Source organism: Canis aureus, chromosome 5 (genome assembly GCF_053574225.1).
Source record: "Canis aureus isolate CA01 chromosome 5, VMU_Caureus_v.1.0, whole genome shotgun sequence".
Lineage (NCBI taxonomy): Eukaryota > Metazoa > Chordata > Mammalia > Carnivora > Canidae > Canis > Canis aureus.
In genome coordinates this window covers 63,257,778-63,279,652 of record NC_135615.1, presented here as the reverse complement: position 1 = coordinate 63,279,652, position 21,875 = coordinate 63,257,778, and the positions used below count along the sequence as shown (strand labels likewise).

The 21,875-nt window shown below is 38.7% G+C and overlaps 1 protein-coding gene across 6 annotated transcripts in view; it reads left to right on the top strand.

The window, feature by feature from the left end:
- CHD9 (chromodomain helicase DNA binding protein 9) overlaps positions 1-21,875 on the top strand; it is a 220,747-nt gene that overhangs the window by 50,327 nt on the left and 148,545 nt on the right. For 4 of the 6 annotated variants that reach the window (XM_077898433.1, XM_077898431.1, XM_077898432.1 and 1 more), the window contains exon 1: positions 1,696-1,846. The exons of 1 other annotated variant lie outside the window; for it this stretch is intronic. The gene's annotated coding sequence lies outside the window, so the exon portion shown is untranslated. Of the gene's footprint in view, positions 1-1,695; positions 1,847-1,964; positions 2,100-21,875 lie in introns of those variants that run through there. One more of the 6 variants, XM_077898430.1, reaches the window with a different exon arrangement.

Below are 21,875 nucleotides of genomic sequence, written 5' to 3'. Positions count from 1 at the left end.
TGAAGTTTTAGACAAGATATGGAATATCCTATTCTCTTTTTTGATGCCAGATAAATGAGATGTTACTGGCCTTAAATTTGATTCAACAGGTTGGATTTGCAAATGAAAGCAGTATTCAACTAGGAAGTAATGTAGGGAGCTCAGGGGTGAACTGTGTCTGTGCCTTCTTATCTTAGTGTGTGGTTGTTATTAAGCATCCTTGAGGGGAATCAAAGCTGTAATTGTAAGGTCTCTCTCAGCAGGGTTCCCTCCCAGGCCCTTCAGCATCTGAGCTAAATAGACTTGTGTCGATCCAAGCTGGAGGGCCTGCTCCGGTACAGAGAGAGTGAAATGGCCCGGGGGGGCCTAGCACTCTGCGTCCCGTAGCCATTCCCTTCCGCTCAGGCATAAACAACCCCGGGGACACTGCTCTGTGCTTCTTTGTGGAGTCTAAATTCCAGACACTTCCGTCCCCTGTAAGGTGAGTGCTAAATATCACCCACAGTGGATCTGAACCCGTGAACAGTCTCCAACAAACACACATAAGGCAGACTCCAGTCCCAGCATCCCCTGATTTGGTCTATCTCTCATGCCAACAATGGATTTTAAAGCTTTAATTAGACACTAAAAGCCAGCCCAGGGCCTGAAAGAGACCCACAGAATTTTAGAGCTGGAAGGCTTTTTTTTTTTTTTTTTTTAAGAAAATGTGTCCAGCCTCTTCATTTTACAGAAGGGAAAACCGAGGCCCTGGGACGTGTTACGACTTCACGGAGGTCACACAGTTAATTAGTGACAAAGCGAAAGGGGACCCGGCTGTCCCCACAGGTGCTGGCCCCACAGGTGCGTCGGCGGTGGTTGTCTACTAGGCCACCTACTCCTACCCCAGTGCCCCCCCCCCCGCCCCCCGCCCTTCTCGTTCCTTCCTCCTCTGCCCGCACAGCCGTGCAAGTCAGAACGCGGGCCTGAACCTCGCGGAGACTAGGTGTCCTCAGCCCCGCGCCTTCCCGCTAGCAGGTGCTCGGCACCTGGGCGGAATCGCTGCATCATCGCGGCGCCCCTCTCCTCGCTCCCGGTTCACGGCACAGGCGCGTGCGGCGGCGGGGTCAGAGCGGAAGAAGACACGGCCCCGGACCCACGCTCAGGACACCTGGCCCCGGGCGGGCGGGCGGGCGGACCCGGTGCCCAGCGCGTGAGTGACCTCGGCGCCGACCCCGCCGCCGGGCCGCTCGCGGCCGGGGCGCGCCTGCCGGGCCTGACGTGGCGGCGGGGCCGCGGGGAGGGGAGAGGCCGTCGCGAGGGCGCGGCCTGACGTGGCGGCCGCGGCGGCGCGGCGAGGGGAGCCGGGGCCACTGCACTGCCCCGCGCTCCGGCCAGAGGGCGCCCGGCCCCAACACTTCCCCGCCCCGGGGCCGCCCGGGCTCCCGGAGTAACCGCACCGGCGATTGGGCCGGCGGCGCGGCGGGGCCATGTTGGAGCGCGGCGGCGACCCCGCCTCCCGCCGCCCCCCGCCCCCCGCCCCGGGTCGAGCCGGGCCGCGGGGGGAAGCGGCGCGGCGAGGGGGGGAGCCTCCCTCCTGGGTCGCCGGACGCGGCGGGAGCGGCGGCGGGAGCGGCGGCGGGAGCGGCCGCGGTCACGGCCGCCCCCCCCCCCCCCCAGCCCCGGCCAATCAGCGGCGCGGGCACAAATATGCAAATGGCGCGCCGGAGCTGCCGGAGTGCCGCTCGCAGGGGCTGGTGGGGTCGCGCTGGGGGAGTGCACTGGGCCAATCAGGCGGGTGCGTGGCGGCGCGGGGGAGGCGGTGCCCCTTCACTCCTCCCTCCGCTCCCTCCCGGCCCCGCGCTGACAGGGGGGCCTGGCCGCGCCGCCGGTAAGTGCCGCCGCCGCCGCCGCCGCCGCCCGCCGTTGCCACCCGCCGCCCCGGGCGTGGGGAGGAAGCCCGGGGGCACCGCAGGGCAGCGGCCGCTGCTCAACTGGTGGGGAGAGGCGGGGGCGGGTTCTGTCAGCCGGGTGGTCGCCTGAGGCCGCCCCCGCCCGGCCAGCCGCGCGTGTCAGTCTCGGTCGAGGCGGGGGGCGGCGGGGGCGCCTCAGTCATGGCGAAGCCCGAGAGCCAGCGAGCGGCGGTGAGTACGTGCCGCCAACGCCGCCGCCCACGCCGCCGCCCGGCCGGGGCGGGGGTGGGGGTCGTGGTCGGGGCCGGCCGGGCCGGGGCCGCCGCCGCCGCCGCCGCCGCCGCCGCCGCCGCCGCCGCCGCCGGTGAGGGGCCCGCGCCCGGGGACGGCGGGGCGCGCGGGGAGGCCGGGGAGGGGGCGCTGCCCGCACGTGCGGCCCAGCCCGCCCGCGGCCCGCCCCGCGCCTGTCATGGCTGCGGGCTGCTGCCCCCGCCCCCCGGCCCGCAGACCCCGGGGTCGGGACCCGGCCGCCGCGCCTGTTGCGTCGGGCGGAGGTGAGGGCAGGGTGGGCAGGGCCCGCTTCCCCGCCGGGCGCGAGGTCGGGGCCTCGGGTCAGCCCGCTCCCCTCCATCCTGCAGCCTCTTCCCCCGCCCGCCGGCTCTCGCCTCCGTGACTCATGACAGGGCGTCCCGCGCGGGCGCTGGTGCCCCCGAGCCCGGACGCCCCGCGCCCTCCCGGGCCTGGCCTGCCGGCCGCGGCCGCGCTCCTGCCCTGGGAGGCGGCGCCGAGGGGCGGCCCCGGGGGCCTCTCCGCGCCTGCGGCGGGGTCGGGACCCGCGGCCGCCCGGCTCTCTCGGGCGCCGGCTGTGGGACGTGGTGGGTGGTTCCAGGGCTGCCTTCGCGGACATCCATCCCAAAGCCAAGCGCGACCCGGAAAGCCTGGGTGTCTCGCTGGCCTGTCGTCGCAGTCGCCAGCTCAGAGTGGTTTCTGTCTGTTCCTTTTTTGGTTCTGTTTTCCCTTTTTTTTTTTTTTTTTTTTTAAGAAATAAAACTTTTTAGAACAAAGTAGACGAAACATCTCTCCAGTCGTGATACTAACAGTGTTGTTACACAGTTACTTTCCTGGGAGTCTGGGATTGGACATTATGATGACTTTTCTCCATTATGTGAAATACTCCTAACTATACCTCAGGATTGCCCCGTATTTAAATAAAGTTTATTTTCATTAATAAAAGCACTATCACAGTTTAGTTTCTCAGTTTTGCATGCTACTTTTCACCATTTCTTTTTCTCTGATTTCAAACTCCAGTTCTACTGAACCAACTAGGATCTTGAACAGAAAAAAAAAAAAAAAAAAAAGGGCTTACCTTGTGTAATGTTGCTCTGCCTGAACTGTGCACAACTGTACAGGTACTTTGTAAAAGAACGGCCAGGTCTGCAAACACTTAAATGTACAGAAGGTGAACTTACCCGGTCAGGGGCGGGGATTCCACATTGCGGAGGGAGGGTGTGTGTGTGTGCGTGTGCCCAATCACAAGTGTGTGTGGATTTTGGGTTTTGGGGGGAGGGGGTTTCAGTGCAAAAGAATGAACATAGTGTGTCTTCATTTCTGTTAGATTTACAGAACTTGAAATTAAGTAGGAGTTTTTGCTAATAGCACAGAGCCCTCCATAGGACAGAAACCGGATAAATATTTGCTCTAAGCAAGTTAAACATGTATTCTGTATCTTTCAAGATTTTGTCTCTGCTTCTATTGCTTAGACATTTCATATTAAGTAGGTATAGTGTCCTACAAGGTATTAATAGGTCTCAGTTCTGGGTGAGTTTCCTATAGACTACAGGTCATATAATATAGACATGAAATGCTCTGGGGGAAGAAAAAGTAGTTGCCTCCCATATTTGATTGAGGTATCTTTGTCATCCTGGACAGTTTCAGGGGAGTGGGTGTTGTAGAGTTAGAAAACAAAAACCTTGTGATTGATTAACTAGGAGAAGATGATGTCCTAAGGACATAGGAAATAGCAATCAGAAGAAAAAAATTGTGCTGGTGTAACTAGTAAAGCCTTCTTGACTTGAAAGGAGTTCTGATTGGAGAGAATCAGGACTTTGTCACTTTACTAGCTATATAGTAGTCAAGTCTCTTAACCTCTGTGAACCTAAGTTTTCTTGAATTTTACAATTCTCTGATTATGAACGCCCCATTGGATCTGTCCTCTGAGATACAAAAATTATGCCTGGGTTTAAGTGTAAGAAAAGGCAGAGGTTTTGAAACAAATTGTGGTATAGTTGGCCTTACCTGAAAAGAACATTTTTAAAAGAATAAGCTCAAGTAGGCAGGTATGAATAAAGAAAGCAGTGTTGTTTAAAAGGAAAAAAAAAAAAAAAACTCATGACAAGATGAGATTAATAAAATCCTAGAATTTTCAACTTGGAAGTATCTTTACAAACTTTTAATTCCAAATCCCTTTTCTAATGTAACTGAATGCCTTCTCTAAGACATTAAGCTGGACCTTGGCATAGAACTGAAGGAGAGAATGTATAAATTTAAAAGGTACCAACTGAAAAAGCATTGCAGACTTTAAGATCTATTGAAGTTTCAATAGTAAAATAAAAACCTTGGCACATGTGAACATATTAGTTACGCTGAAGAGTTAGATGTGTTGGGGATCCCTGAGTGGCTCAGCGGTTTAGCTCCTGCCTTTGGCCCAGGGTGTGATCCTGGGGTCCCGGGATCGAATCTCACATTGGGCTTCCTGCGTGGAGCCTGCTTCTCTCTCTCTCTCTCTCTCTCTCATGAATAAATAAAATCTTTAAAGAAAAAAAAAAAGAGATGTGTTAATCATTCATGTAAATGTAGTGGAAGAAAAAGTCAACTAAATACTTTGATAGAGAAGACAAAATTCTGGAGAGGTCAAAGTATAAAGGAAAAATAAATATGACTGAAATAATCTACTGGGGAAATTCCATCATATATTAGTATAGTGAGTACAGAACATTGGTAAGAATATGGAAACTTATGGCATTTGGTTAGAGTGAAATAAATTATGAAACTAATGTCATAAATGTTTGAAAAACTTTGAATGCCAAAAATTGGAATCAGAAGAGATTTATGGACACTGAAAAGATAGAACCATTTTATGGTTTTATTGTAACCTTTTAAATGTTTTGTAGCTGTTGTGGTCTTAAGATGATAATCCTCTTAACCATACAGATTTCTTACATAATAGAAGACTTAGCTTTTTTTTCACTTATTTACTTTGTGAATGTAAGTTGCCACATTCCAGTTTTATAACTGTCTTCTAACACTGTGTTTCTGTTTACTTGTTTGGCCTTCACTCCCATCCATTCTACCCCTGAATTTTACCAGTCTATGAATATTGAGGTCAAATTCCACTTTGCAAGTAAGATAGTCTCTTGTCATTGTAGCCCTTAGGGATTTCTCCTTCCCATGAGACTATAGTGTTATTATTTGTCTCACTTATTTGACATATCATGTACAACTTCCTGACCTTCCCTCTACTGTATTGCTTTTAATTTTGCAGGAACACCTTCTGCCCCTCCCTTTTAGAAACAGTTGGAAAGCTGATCACGCGATGAGGGAAACTCAAAGAAGTGGAAGCCACTTTTTTTTTTTTTTTTAAGATTTTATTTATTTATTTGACACAGAGAGAGCACAACTAGATAGAGTGGCAGGCAGAGGGAGCGGGAGAAGCAGGCTCTCTGCTGAGCAAAGAGCCTGATGCAGGATTCAATCCCAGGACTCCAGGATCATGACCTGAGCTTAAGGCAGATGCCTAACCAACTGAGCCACCCAGGTGTCCCATGGAAGCCACTTTGAGCTATAATTCATTCTCTGAACTCCAGGTCACTCACATCCATTCATCCATTAAACCAATTAACTTATTGTTTCCTTTATTAGTCAATTTCTTATATAATATAAATTTATTAAGTGATTCCTACCTTTGTAGAATTTATAGTTTATTAGTAGAGACAGGTAATAGGCAAGTAAATAACAAATGTAAAATTGCAACTTGTGATGAATTCAATAAAGGAAGAGAACAGACTGTTGTGAAAGAAAAATGGGGAGGATTGTAGACTGCATGGTCAGAGAAGGCCTCAGGTGACGATATTTAAGTACAGACAAAGAATAAGAAGCTAGATAGTTTCTTGGAAGAGAGAAGGATATGTATGAAGGCAAGAAAGAGCTTAATATGTTGGAAGAAATGAAAGAAGTTCAGTGTGGCAGGAGTATAATAATAGAGGAAACTCATGCAAGTAAAAGATAGCCAGAGAGCAGATCATACAGGGCCTTGCAGGGCGTGTTGAAGATCTGGGTTTTACTAACGATGATGCAGTCAATCACTGATGATTTTGAAGTAGAGGAGTACTATGCTTTCCATTTTAAGAATGACACTGGTTGAGAATGGATGGAGGAAGGCAAGGATGAAAGCAAAGACTACTACAGTTGTTGAGGTAAGATGATGGTGGCTGGCACTAGGGTAGCAGTATAATCTCATGGGAGTGGCAGGGGCATTGACAACTTCATGACGGATTGGATGTTAAAGGAAAGATGTCAGGGTGAACTCCAGGTTCCCGGCTTGAAGACCTAGAAAGGTGATGGTAAGATTTACTGAGATGAACATGAGGGGAAGAATAGGTTTGGCAAGAAATTAAGTTTTGAATACCATTTCCAGACAAGAGCACGGCAAGGGGATGTCCTACCTTTATCTGAATGAATGAGAGATGCCTCAGTCGGAATAGGTTTAACTATATATGTGACGCCATATTACGACATACTCATAATGTATGTTTTGAGAAGAGGCAGCTTCATATTTGTGTTAGAAGGATTAGTAACTGAAATGATCTTTTTAACAATACAGTTCAGTTTTTGAAAGTTTATTTGTGAAAATTTCCTTGATATAGATAATATTAGATAAAGTTTGAGGAAAAAAATCTGTATTAGATGGGTTCCGATATTTGGGTCATGGTGCAGAATTCAAAAGTCTTATAATCTTTTATGTTTTCAAAAAATGGCACTCTTCTAAGTTATTAGCTTGTAGGCAGCCTGATATTTATCATTTTTAATGAGGCTTCTGGTGCTTATGAGTAAAAATTATAAGTGCAGGCCATTAAGGAGCTATTTATTATTCATCAAATAACTGTAGATACTGTTTCTGTTTGTCATTATTAACTAAGCAAATAGTAACTTTTTTTATTGTACTTTAAAACTTTTTAACCAGTAATTTTAAATGTTATTGCTACAAAGAAACACAAAACAAAGAAGTTTCAAATCTGAAGGGAAAAAAAAAGAAAAATTATTTTTCTTGTTCAGTAGTCATTTCAGTTTAGTTTACCTGACTAAGCAGCTGCAGTGTAAAGTATATTAAATTTTATTCTATTGGAAATCAATGGCTGTGCTTCTGAAAGATAACTGCTAATATATTTTATTCTTTCATAAGAAGAAGGAAAAAATAGGATAATGGTTAGGCTTCATATATTTTGTATAAAGTTTGTTTTATCTTAAGGTTTTGTGGTTTATTACACATTACTGAGTAAATTCAAAGTTATCTTTTTTAACTAGAATTCATATAAATGTATTTATATTTTTGGCAGGTATTTTACTTTTACACTGTTTATCTTTAAAACAGCAATTCATTAAAAATATTCATTAAATTTTTTTCTTCAATTAAGGAACTGAACAGCTTTACCTAGCATAAATCTAGAAATTCAAGATTATAGATTTGGTACATTTATTTAGTCTATCTTATAGATGAAGAAACAGAACTACAGAGAAATGGAGTTGCCTGAGCTTTCTAGTATTAGGGACTATTTTATTTTGGAGGTTGCTTAACTCACTGAATTCACTATATATCCAAATAACAAGAATACACTTAGTTCTGATTTGGTAAACATGTATCTAGATCAGTATACAGAGTTTTCTTAAGTCCTTTCAGAAACCATTCTATATTTGCTTACCAGTATTATTTTGAGTGGCATGTACTGTAAATGGTAACTTACAAATATTTACTTTTTTATGATTCATCTTGTTTCAATTAGGTTTTTAGTTTTTTTGATAAGTTATGACATTCAGAAAAGTATATATCATACGTTTATAACTCTGTAATTTATTACAAAGTAAACGTATCTCTGTAACCACTACCTAGGCTAAGGAATAGAAGCTCCTCCCGTACTCCCTTGCAATCATCACTCCCTTTCAGCCTCCCAGAGATAACTACTATGCTGACTTCTAAAACTATAGAGTAGTTTTGGCTGGGTTTTGAGCTTTATGTAAATTAATTCATATACTATGTGTTCTTTTGTGTAATATTATATCTGAGACTAATCTGTGTTTTTCCATATAGAAATAGTTCATTCATTCTCATTGCTGTTGATTCTAATGTAGGATGAACATGTTTTCAGTTTGGAACTGTTATGAATGATACTGATAAGAGCATTTCTGTATGTGGCTTTTGGTGAGCACAGATGTACACACATTTCTGTGGCATATATTTTTCTAGAAGTGGAAAAACTGGTCATGGATATGTGTATATTCAACTTTACCAATAATGCCAGATCATTTTCCAGATTTGTTGTTCCAGTTTATATTTAACAGTGTATGAGAATGCCAATTGCTTTATACTCAATTATGTAGTTTGATAAAACACCACTATACAGTATTTGAAAAATCTTGTGCTCTTTTTAAAAAGTCTCCAAAGATGACTTTTTGGTGATGGATAGCTATTTCTACCTAAAAGAGACATAAACGAGGACCTATGTTGTGCCTATTAGATTACAGTATATTCAAACAAAGCATAGCTTTTTGTTTTCAAAGTTATAACCAAATAAGATACTGTCTTTTCTCAATTCTTAAAAATGTTTGGTTTGAAATACAGTGACTAGTACAGCATTATAGGGGCTATGGTTTAGAAAGAACAAAAAAATAACATGTATCTGTAACTTAAAGAAATTTTGAAGGAGATAGGAAAAAACCTTCAGTCAAAGTGAATTTCATAACTATTAGGTGCACGGTACTTTAAAATAAGACCCTGGGGAAGGAGGAGGGGAAGTATTATAAGGATCTATATTATTCCTGAAATGAATAGTGTTATGTCAGAAATGACCAAAGCTCCCAGGGCTACTGTGATAGGGTTTTGCATCATTATGTATATAGATAGGGACCCAGGCTATTGCTTTCTCGGTATGCTTTTGGTCAAAGACTTCAAGGAAGGCAATGAGATGCTCTGTGGTCTCATTAAAGTATTGGGGAATTGAATTTTATATCTTTATTTTATATAGTAGTAAGAAGAAATGTTTTTAATAATTTATGGTATTCCAAGAAAAAATGGAATTGAGTTTCTAAAGGATTTGAATGTTGAAACCACATCTTAGAAGACATGTTGAGGAAGAAGTGTCAACATTTGACTGAATTTGAAATGCTAAGTAAATGGATTTGATAGAAATGAAGTTACTGCATAGAATCTTATGCCTATTAAATTACTTTAAATGAATCAGAAAGGTAAGGAAAGCTATAAAAAAGAAAATCAGGATAGTGTAGTATCCTAGAAGCAGAGAGAATCCCCAGAAAGCAGAGGGGTTACTTGAACTGAGTTCAGGAAACATGTAAACAGCTTTTGTTATAGGCCAGGCAGGGTAGTAGTTGGTACCACAGATGAATAAGTCATGGGCCTTGTTCTTGAAGCATCCAGTGCCTAAATAGTATATGATAGATGAGATGCATGGATGATTGGAAGCATCATATAGAAGATGGCATTTTTGAGTTTAGCTTCTGTCACTTTTTGTTAGTGGTGGCAAGTGTTTCTTAGTGGTCAAAGACAAGGATTGAGAGAACACTTGGATTTGTCCAAGAGCTCATTATTCACCCTTGAAAGTATAGTTGCAGTAATTTTAACAAGAGGTTAACAGGCAAGTGGGTCTTTGTGTCAGTATTTGTCATTGAATGAAAGGATAGATATAAGATGATTTTGTGTGTACATTTTTGTTAAGGTAGGAGAAACACTGCCTAAAGTTAGAAAGGAAGCAGGTTATTTTAAGGGATGATTAAAGATCCTAGACAGAGATGGAATGTATGTGGGTGTAAGCTAGATGAAATGGCATAAAGAGGTGAAAGTTTTATCTTTGGAATAAAGTTATGCTTCCTCTTCTGAGAAGAGCCAGAAGAAAACAGATAGAAGCAAAGAGAGATACCTGCTTCTGAAAAGATGACTGGTGAGTTTCAATTGGGAAACCTTGGAAGAGTAAGAGGCAGAATTTTCCTTGGGTGAAATTAGGGAGGTTAGGGTTGAAGGCTTGAGGAAATAGCCTAGAAGCATAGGGAAATGTATTTAAACACTTTCTAAGCAAAAGCAAGGACCACATTGAAGGTACAGGTTATTATTAACCTTGTGACAATACTGTGCCAGGGTGCCAGGCATATAACAAATATTATAAATAGGCAGAAATGTTCATTGAATTGGATTGAGGTCTAGAGGTCACATTACATTGGTGGTGTTAATAGAATATGGTGGGTTGAGTGAATTGAAAATGGTCACAAGCATCCCTGAGTGGCTCAGTGGTTGAGTGTCTGCCTTCAGCTCAGGGTGTGATCCCAGGGTCCCAGGATCAAGTCCTGCATCAGGCTCCCCACAGGGAGCCTGCTTCTCCCTCTGCCTGTGTCTTTGCCTCTCTGTGTGTCTCTCATGAATAAATAAAATCTTAAAAAAAAAAAAAAAAAAGGAAATGGTCACAAGGGTATTGAAGCATTAAAGATTATTAGCAGAAGAATCTGAGGCAGTCTGGAGAAGCTTAAAAGTCATAAGAGAATTTGAATGACTTGGGAAATCAGGAGTGAGATGACAGGTATGAGAGGAAAAGCTACATTTTATTAAATGCTTTCTATATTTTAGGAACTTTGAATGTATTTCTAAACCATGTATATTTCTAAACTGTGCAACAGCCCTGTGAGTTAGGTGGTAATAGTTGATGTGTGTCTCAATTTTTAGTGTATTTTACACTTTGGAAAATTGTGCATTTAAATCAATTTCCTTTTTAAAATACTAATTGAAATTTATTTGGTTTTATAATATGTATTTATACGTAACTTGGCTAGGGGTATGATTGATGTTCAGGACTACTTCAACTTGCCCTGACTCATTAGCAGGTAGGAAACTTACAATCTATTTTCAGTATCAGCCCCAAATTAGTCTCAATCATCTTTTACCAAGAGTAGAGATGAGATTATGTTTCAGAAATTTCTCTGTGAGATTTACACTAAATTAAGTGTGAATGCCAGCAAACTAAGTAATTGAATTTAGTAAATCACTATCTGCAGAGGGAGATGTTAATATAAACATTAAATAACTGTATTTATTACTGATTTTCAGGTCTTTCAAAAGCAAGGAATCCTTTTTTTTTTTTTTTTAAGTAATCTCTACACCCAGTGTGGTGCTCAAATTTATAACCCTGAGATCAAGACTTGCATGCTCTATCAACTGAGCCAGCTAAGCACTCCAGAATCCTTTGTTTTTTGAAACTCCTACTCAAAAGCTTAATCTGTAAGATATATAAAGGCTGAATATTTAGGGTGAAATCTTTTGTTGGTGAGGAAATGGAGGAAGGTGAGATCTGAAGCCCTCTCTTCCTTTCAGTGGCTAAAGATTACCCAGTACTCCAAAGAGTATAGATTGAAGACTGCTTTCATGGTGTTTTATGTGGTTTATTTTACAGTAGTTCTATGAGATCAATACCGTTACATTCCCCTTCTCAATTTTTTGTGTGTGGTAAAAAATATATAACATAAGATACACTATTTTAACTATTTTTAAGTGGACAGTTCAATGGGAGCTTCTTAAAGTCATAAAAATGACATATTATTGCTTAAAATAATGAATCTCTGCTTTTGGAGTGATTATTAAGGATTGAGGAGTTTTGTTTTATGTTATGACACTGTTGAATTTTGAAAACATTTGAGCATTTCCTATGTGCCAGGAATTGTACTAGTAGATGCTAGGGGTACAGAGATGAATAAGAACCAACCTCTGCACTCATCTTTAGTAGGGAAGACAGATTTAGTAAATAAGATCTACTAAGTAGACATTCTAGGTGTACTACTAGACCAAGAATGATAATATGGTGTGTAATGTGTGAGACGCAAAATATGAGTGCCTACCAGTTTGAGGAGAGTGTATGTCTACATGTACTTGTAGGCTTCCTAGAGATGGTAGGACTTGAGTTTAATCTCAAAGACATTACTTTATCAAATGGAGGAAGGTGGGAGGTGAAGGGCAGTGTTATAGGCATAGAAAACTTATACATAGTAATGGAGATGTGAGAATGTTTGAATTCAGGCAATATTTCAGCATGGTTGAGCACAGATTACCTATGGGAGAATAGAAGCAAAAAGAGGTGGATGTCTTTAGGAAGGGAATAAAATGACCAAGTATATATGTTGGGAGGGCAAAGACAAATTTAGGCATGTGATGATACCATTGATTTGTATAAACATTTTCTGAATGAGTTGGAAACTAAGTACAATTAGATATAACAGGCTTGGGTCTTTGTAATTTTTGAGCAAGTTAACATAAAATTCTGATCTACATTCCCACTTCTGTGGGCCATTGAGAGTGAAATACATATTTATCAAGCATTTACTATGTTTTGGGACTTTGGATATATTCTTCTGAACTCTGCAGTAGTTGCCAAGTAGATGATTATCTGAGGAAAGCGGACTGAGAGGTTCCAAGAACTGCTCAGGGTTACACAGTTTAGAGAGATGGTAGAAACCTGGGGTTCTTCAGTTACGCAGTTACTCATTTATATTTGCCAGGTATTTTTCTAATTGACAAGTGAATCTTTTATTATTAAACAGTTGAAGTTATATATTGTAGTGAGATTAATCCAAAACATATGATACATAGAGCAGAGTTAAGGATGGGACTTAATAGAATAGTATAGAGATTGGAATATATGACATTAAAGTCTTTTATCAATGTGGGCTTCTGTAATGATTTTGTGTATTAATAGAATGATCTAGGAACTTAATTATTAATTTGCTGTTGGAAATAATTTAGAAGGATGTCCAACTGGACAGCTATTTCAGATTGGTTTATATTTCTCTTGGGTTCTAATTTTTGGTAGTATTCATGTTGTTATATGTTAAGGTCATATTAGCCTGAAAAATTTTAAAAATGAGGATATTCCTACAACCTAATATAATGACTACCTTTGATATACTTTTAAAAGGAATTTTAGGTATAGAACACTATGATTGGGACATCTGGGTGGCTCAGTGGTTGAGCGTCTGCCTTTGGCTCAGGTCATGATCCCAGGGTCCTAGGATCAAATCCCACATTAAGCTCCCTCCTGGCTGGGAGTCTGCTTCTCCCTCTGTCCATGTCTCTGCCTCTATGTGTCTCTCAAGAATAAATAAATAAAAGCTTTAAAAAAAACAAACAAACAACAACACTATAATCAATGTCTTCAGGAAGAGAAAAAAATCGTGGTCTTTTTTTAAATTAAAAAGTATTTTAAAAATTTAATTTTGGCTAAGTTTTTATTTTAGAAGGTGGGACCCACTATTTTATGTCTTCCTTGCATTTATTCCTTAATGAGAATTGTAAGCTTCTTTTTCCTGATGGAGCTTATATCTCTAGTTTTGTTGAGATAGGTGTATTTTTTTTCATTCCTTTCTTGGAAGTCTATAGAGTTTTTAAACATTTATGAACATGTGAATGGAAAATAAACCATAGTATAAAATGTTGAGTTAGAAGGTAGCTTTAGGAGCATCTCATCCAAACCTATCATTGATGAGGAAACTGAAGGGCAGAGAGCTAAATATGTCACACATTCAGTTAGAGATTACAATTTTGGTCTCCGAATAAGGAAAAACAAATAATATCAATAGGTTTTAGTTGATAGTTTGGGGTAATGAATTTTCTCTTTTGGATCCTTTTAGCCTATTTTGAAAGTGTCTGCTTAGGTTTATAAGTAACTATTAAGTAAATTAAGCAGAGACACAGTTGATGTCCTTATTAAAGAATTGCTTTCAGAGTACTTTGGCTAGAAGTTTTCCAAATAAAGACTGAAAATTGGGTCACAGTTTGTGATTTGCTATCCAACATTTTTTACTCCCATTAAAAAAAAAAGAAAGAAAAAGTCTAAATATACTACTAAAGGGTAGATTCTATAGCATATCATGCTTCTTGTTCAAAAAGAACTTGAGAAATATTGAGGGAAAAACAATAAAAAACAGACCATAATATACATACAGTGGAATATTATTCAGCCCTTAAAAAATGGACAATTCTAACACATACTACAGCATGGATGGGTCTTGAGGAAATTATGCTCAGTGAAATAACCCAATCACAAACAAATACTATATGATTCTACTTATATCAGATATCTAGGAAAAAAAAAAAGATATCTAGAATAGTCAAATGCATAGAAAGAGAAGATAGAATGTTGGTTGCCAGAGGTAGCAGGTGGGGAAGATTGAGTGTTTAATGGACACATGGTTTCAAATTTGCAAGATAAAAAAGAGTGGTTGCACAATGAATATACTTAGATAGAAGTATTGAATTGTACACTTACACATAGTTATGGTGTTTGTTTTATTATCTATGTTTTACCACAATTAAAAATAAAAAAATGTTTTTTACATCGGCCATAAATAAACTCAATGTCCAGATAACCAATGTTGTCATTTTATTTATTTTTTAAAAGATTGTTTATTCATGAGCAACACAGAAGCAGAGACATAGAGGGAGAAGCAGGCTTCTCGCAGGAGTCCCAATGTGATACTTGATACCCTGACCCAGGATCACGCCTGAGCCAAAGGCAGACCCTGAACCACTGAGCTACCCAGGCATCCCCCAATGTTGCCATTTTTAAAAAGTTTCATGTAAGATTTTTTTAAATGATAAAACAATTTCTGCCTTATATATATAGCATTCCCTCCTCCCAACCCAAAAAGAAAAACTTATTTGTCCATTCCATGAGTATTTATTGACTACTTACTATATTTTAGATACTGTTTGTTTAAGAAGTACCAGGGGTACATCAAATAAAAATTTTTTACTTAGAACTTATATTTTATGGGAAGCATAAGCTTTAACATGATAAATGTGTAAAATATATAGAATGTTAGCTAATATGAAGGTAGAAAAATAAAACAGGGAAGGGGAATATTCAGTGTTGGACAGGAAATGATGACATTTTAGAGAGAGTGGTCAGGAATGGCCTCACTGAGAAAGTTACTTTTGAAAAAAAAGTGAATGAAATGAGGGAAGAGTGTACATAGCAAGTACAAAGGTCTTAGGGAAGGTATGTATCTCGCTCTTTTAAAAATGAAAATTAAAAAAAATGAAAATTAAAAAAATAAAAATGAAAATTATTGTTAAATCTGATTTTTAAAAAAATGTGTTAAGTGTGCAATTTAGTGGCATTTATTCCACTCACAATATTGTGCAACCATCTATCTTCCATTTTTTTCCCACTCCCCCAACAGAAACCACTTATTAAGAAATAAGTCCTTATTTCTTTCTCCACAGCTTCTGGTAGTGTCTAATCTTTTTATCTCTATAAATTTGCCTATTCTAGTTATTTCATATAAGTGAAATCATATAATATTTTCCCTTTTGTGTCTACTTATTATATTTACCGTAATGTTTTCGAGGTTCATTCATGATGTAGCATGTATCAGAACTTTATCCCCTTTTCACAGTTGGATAACATTACATTTTAGGTATCTACCAGATTTTGCTCATTCATCTATTGATGGATGCTTGAATTGTTTTTGAACTTTTGGCTATCGTGGATAATGCTACTATGATGGACATCTGTGTATAGGTATTCAAGTCCCTGTTTTTAATTCTTTTGGGTGTATAGTATATGTCTAGGAGAACAATTGCTAGGTTATTTGGTAATTCTTTGTTTAGCTTTTTGAGGAACCACCACACTTTTCCATAGAGGCTGTGCCATTTTATATTATTAACAGCAATGTATGAGGTTTCCAATTATTCCACATCCATTCATTTTTCATTTTCATTTTTTGAAATAATATTTCTAGTAGTTGTGAAGTGATATCTCATTGTGATTTTGGTTTGCATTCTCTTAATGACTGATGTTAAGTATTTCTGTTTGTTGGCCATTTCTGTATCGTCTTTGGATAAGTGTGTATTAAAGTTCTTTGTCCATTTTTAAGTTGGGTTGTTTATCTTTATAGTGAGTTCATAGGAGTTCTTTATAAATTCTAGATATTAAACTTTTATCAGATATATGATTTGCACATATTTTGTTCCATTCTTTGGGTTGTCTTTTTATTCTCTTAATAGTATTCTTTGGTGCACAAGTTTTTAATTTTTATGAAGCCTGATTTATCTGGGTTTTTTTTTTTCCCTTTTTTTAACCTATGTTTTTGGTGTTATATTTAAGAAACCATTGCCAGTCCAAAGTCATGAAGATTTGCCCTTATGTTTTCTTCTAATAGTGTTATGATTTACTCTTAAATTTAGATCTTTTGATTTATTTCAGTTGATTTTTTTTTTTTTTTTATGGTATCAGGTAAGAGTTCAAACTTGATTCTTTTCAGGTGGCTATCTGATTTTTCCAACATCAGTTGTAGAAGAGACTGTTTTTTCCCTATTGAGCGTTCTTAGCACCCTTGTCAAAAATCAGTTGACCATGGGAGGGTTTATTTCTGGGCGTTCCCTACCAGCCCATTGGTCTTTATGTCTATACTTATGCCAATAGCACATTGTTTTGATTACTGTAGTTTTGCAGTGAGTTTTGAAAGTGGGAAGTGTGGGTCTTCCAACTTCGTTGTTTTTCAAGATTGTTTTGGTTATGCTAGGTCCCTTGGAATTCCATATGAATTTTAGGATGAGTTTTTCTACACATGCAAAAAAATCATTGGGATTTTTATAGGAATTGCATTGAACGCATAGATTGCTTTAGGCAGTATTGTCATCTTAATAATATTAAATCTTTCCATGTATATACACACGATGTCTCTCCATTTATTTAGATCCACTTTAATTCCTTTCAGCAGTGTTTTGTCTTCAAAATAATGTACAACTTTCAGTGTACACATCTTACATGTCCTTCAATTTCTTATTTTTTTAATGCTATTGTAAATCAAATAGTTTTCTTTTTTCCTTTCTGGAATGTTAATTGTTGTCATACAGAAATACAACTGATTTTTCTGCATAGATTTGTATCCTACAATTTTGCTAAATTTATCAGCTCTAACAGTTTGTGTGTGGTGTGTGTTACTTAGTTTTCTACATATTAAGATCATGTTATCTGTGAACAGAGATAATTGTACTGCTTCCTTTCTAATTTAGATGCCTTTTATTTTCTTTTCTTGCCTATTTTTTCTGGCTAGATCTTTCAGTACTATTGGATAGGAGTGGTAAAATTTGACATCCTTGTCTCCTCCTGATCTTGGGATGAAAGCTTTCATTCTCTTATGTTGACTTTGATGTTAACTATAAGTTGTTCATACATGGCCTTTGTCATGTTGAGGAAATTCCTTTCTGTGCCTGTTTTATTAAGTGTTTTTATTAAGTAAGGGTGTTGGAAGGGTGTTAGATTTTGTCAAATGCTTTTTTTGCATCAATTGATGTGATGTGCTTTTACCTTTATTCTATTAATGCAGTGTATTACGTCGATTGGTTTTTGTATGTTAATTATCTTTACACACCTAGAATAAGTCCCACTTGTTCATATAATATACTGTATATGAATGTCTATGTATAATATGCTGCTGGATTTGGTCTGCTAGTATTTTGTTGACAATTTCTGCATCTACATTCATAAAAGATATTAGTCTTTAGTGTCTTGTTCTGCTTTTTGGTTTTGGGTTTTTTTTCCCTTGACATTACAAGGGAAATGGCTTCATTATCAGGGTAATGTTGGCTTCACAAAATGAGTTCGAGAGTACTTCTAACTTTTCACTTTTGTGGAAGAATTTGAGAAGAATTGGTATGAATTCTTTAAATATATGATAGAATTCACCGTTTAAGCCATCTGGTCCTGGGCTTTTCTTTATTGGGAGGTTTTTGATTACAGATTCAATCTTATTTGGTTTAGGTCTATTTAGGTTTTCTACTTCTTTTCTGATCAATTTTGGTAGTTTATATGACATAAAATTTGTCCATGTCGTCTAGGTTTATCCAATTTGTTGGTGCAGTTCATATTATTCTTAAAAGGACTTATGATTCTTAGATAAAAAGGACTCATAAAGTCTATATTGTAAAGTAAAAGTCTGTATTAATATCTTCTTTTGATTCTGTTTTTAGTAATTTGGATCTTCTGTCTTTTCTTAGCCAGTCTAGCTAAAAGCTTGTCAATTTTGTTGATATTTTCAGAGAACTAATGTTAAATTTAATTGATTTTTCTGTATTGCTTTTTTCTTCTTCATTTCATTTATCTCCACTCTAAGGTTTATTATTTATTTCTGCTTCCTTTGAATTTAATTTGCTCATTTCCTTAAGGTGTATCCTTAGGTTATAATTTGAGATTTTTTTTAATGTAGTTGTTTACAAGTATGAGTTTCTCTTAGAGCATTGTTTTTGCTGCATCTCATAAGTTTTGCTATGTTGTATGTTCAGTTGTATTCATCTGAGGGAATTCTCTAGTATCTCTTTATGTTTTAGATAAGACTTTTCTCATTTCAATAAGCTGGAAATATTTTGCCTATAACTTTGAAAAGAGAAGGTATAGGGAGACCTAAGTCTTCAAGAATTTGAAAGTTGCCATTATTAGGTTTATTTTAAATAATCTCAACATAGATGCCTAGTAAGGCAGGAGGAAAATGGAATATTTATTTATTTATTTATGAGAGACACAGAGAGTGAGGAAGAGACATAGACAGAAGGAGAGGCAGGCTCCTCGCAGGGAGCCCAATGTGGAACTCGATCCAGGCATCCCGGAAAATTGAACTTTTAAAGAACTTTTTAACAGGTATTCAAGTATAGTTTGGATACCTTTACTGGTGTTGTTCTAGAAGTTCATAGACTTTTTTTAAACAAAGAAATGGTGAATTCAAATTTGCCAGCTTTTGGTTTTGCCAAGTAAAGATATTCTTTAAAATGATAGATATCGGGATCCCTGGGTGGCTCAGCGGTTAGCACCTGCCTTCAGCCCAGGGCATGATCCTGGAGACCCGGGTTTGAGTCCCACATCAGGCTCCCTGCATGGAGCCTGCTAAAAAAAAAAAAAAAATAAAAAAATAAAAAAATAAATAAATAAATAAATAAATAAATAAATAAAATAAAATAAAATAAAATAAAATAAAATAAAATAAAATGATAGATATCTCCTATCATTATCATTTTATTCTTTTAAAAACATTTCTGGGTACAACTTAAGTGTTTTAGTCACTGTCATTGAGAGTTGCTATTTGCTATCTAAAAATAACTTCAAATGTTAATAGCCACCAGTGATAATAATTTTACCACAGTAAAAATGTTAGTCAAGTATTACACCAGAGAAGAAATTTTAAACAGTGCAATAGCTCCCTATTGCCTCTAGGATAAAGTCCAGATTTCTAACCTGGCTAATTCAAAGCCTTGAATATCTGACCTCTGCTTGCCTGGACATCTCTGTCTGATTGGTAGTATGCTCTGGCCACACTATACTATTGAGTGGTTCCCGAAATGCTGTGTCCTTCCTTACCTCTGGCCATTTCTTGTAGTGTTCTTACTCTTGTCAGTTTTAGGAATACTGCAAGACAGTAAGGGGATTGTAAAAGACCTATTTCTTCTCCTAATAGGAGTTACTGCTTCTTTTATTTAGTACTTTATAATTCCCCTTGAGGCAGACAGGACTGTAGTTAATAGTTTATGTTGTTATTTTTTGGTTTTGTTTTTTTTTTACAGATGAAAACAAACAGTATGTGGTTTTTCCCAAAGTCCTACAGCTAGAGGCAGAAGAGCCAGGACTCAGGTCTATTTTTTGTTTTGTTTTGTTTTTATTTAAGTATTATATTCTTTCTAATCCCTAAGCAGTCATTCATTGATTTAGCAAAAATTTATTGTACATCTGCTATGCTAGGCAACATACTAAGGATACAAAGATGACAAAGGTGTTCCTTTTTTCCAAGGCTAAACAGTCGAGAGAAAAAAATCTAATACATTAGTATATTGAAGTGTTATTTGTAGTATGCACAGGTTATGACACAGTTGAGTCAGAAGAGGCCTTCTATAGAAATTGAATCCGAAACTGAATTTTCTCCAAGTATAAATTTGAAATAGTTATGAGTAGCTCATAATAAAGTAAAAATTAATGTAGCACAAATTTAATACTGTACAGAAATGCTGAAGAGATGTCTAATAGAAAACTGAATAATTTGGTAGAGCTCAATGCTGTAACTCAATGTGTGGAACTTAACCGAGAAGACTAATTCATTTAGTAGAAAAATATTGAGGGATTTATTTGGAGAATATAGAGATGTCTTAGACATTCAGGATGTCAACTTACCACTGAAGAAGGTGTGTGTGTATGTATATATGTATATATATCCTGTTTGGGAACATACTCAGTAATTTTATTTTTACTCTGAAGGCCTAGTTCAAATGTTACCGCATCTCTATGCCTTTACTCATCTTTCCCAGAAATAATTAATTACAATCTAATCTGTGCTACCATAACATAGTGCCATGTATGCATCTCTGCTAAGGCATATGCCACTATTTTTTGTGTTTTCTTCCCCTCTGGATTAGGACCTTTGGGAAGGCAGGGATTCTTCTGTCCTATTGACAGAAGGTATAGGACAGACAGTATAGTACTCATATGTCATCTGCATCCAATAAATGTAGAAATGAAGATCAAGAAGTAATTTTATTTTGATTCTAAACACTCATCTCGGCCTTAGAAGAATTCTTTCCCCCAGATATTATTTTACTGTGCTCAATTGATAAAGTCCCTACAGCAGTGCTCCAGCTTACATTTTTGCCTTTATTTTCTACTTTTCTCCCTTTGTATACCCACTGCAACAGTTGTCCTGTTCCCTAAAACTTCCTCTCTTGCTGCTCCAACCTTATTCCTGAAGTCTTTGGCCTTCCCTTCTAATCCTTTTAGAAGACTCCCTCAAAGGTGAACTGTTGGAAGAAGCTTTTCCTAAGTAACTTGCCAAGTATGTTCTTTTAACTTTACAAGTTATCTTGCAGATGAACTTGTACCTCTATTAGGCCATAATTATCGTATTTTATTCAATATGTAATGTGCTTTTCTGGTACATTATTCCCTGCCTCCATTTAGATTCTTAACTTCTTGAGGGTAGAAACTTTTGTAGTTTCCACAAAGTTGCTTTGGGATGTAGTGGACAGTCCATAAGTATTTGCCTAATTAAATAGCAAGTTTAAATTAGATTGACGTGCTATTTTCGTAAAGTTAGAAAATGGTACCTTTATAGAATGAATTACAGCAATAGATCTTTAAGTGGAACTTAAGGAGCATTGTGTCAGTTGTAGAATAAACTGTTCAAATCAGAAAACAAGGTTTCATGAGATTTTATGGGCATTTTTTTCATTGTTTGCCTTTAGTCTCTATTTTTATAACTAAGTTGACTACTTACAAATACCTTGTCACAAATGGAATGTGTCTCTTCTTAACATAGTATTGGTGTCTATATTCATTTTCTTAACCATGAGGTGTTCCTTTTTTGTACTGACTTTAGCAAAGCACAAGTAGCATGTACTGATTATGTTCTAGTTACACGTCTAAATTCTCTTTCAGAGATCAATTATAACTCATCATCTAAGGGCCTGGAAGTTCTTTATCAATAAATGTTTATTGAGTGAAAAAATAGCAAAACTGTTTTTTTGTTGTTTGTTTTTAGATTGTATTTATTCATGTGAGACACAGGCAGAGAGAGAAGCAGGCTCCATGCAGGGAGCCTGATGTGGGACTTGATCCTGGGACTCCAGGATCGCGCCCTGGGCTGAAGGCAGGTGCTCAACCACTAAGCCACCCAGGCGTCCCACAAAACTGTTTTCTTAATTAAAAT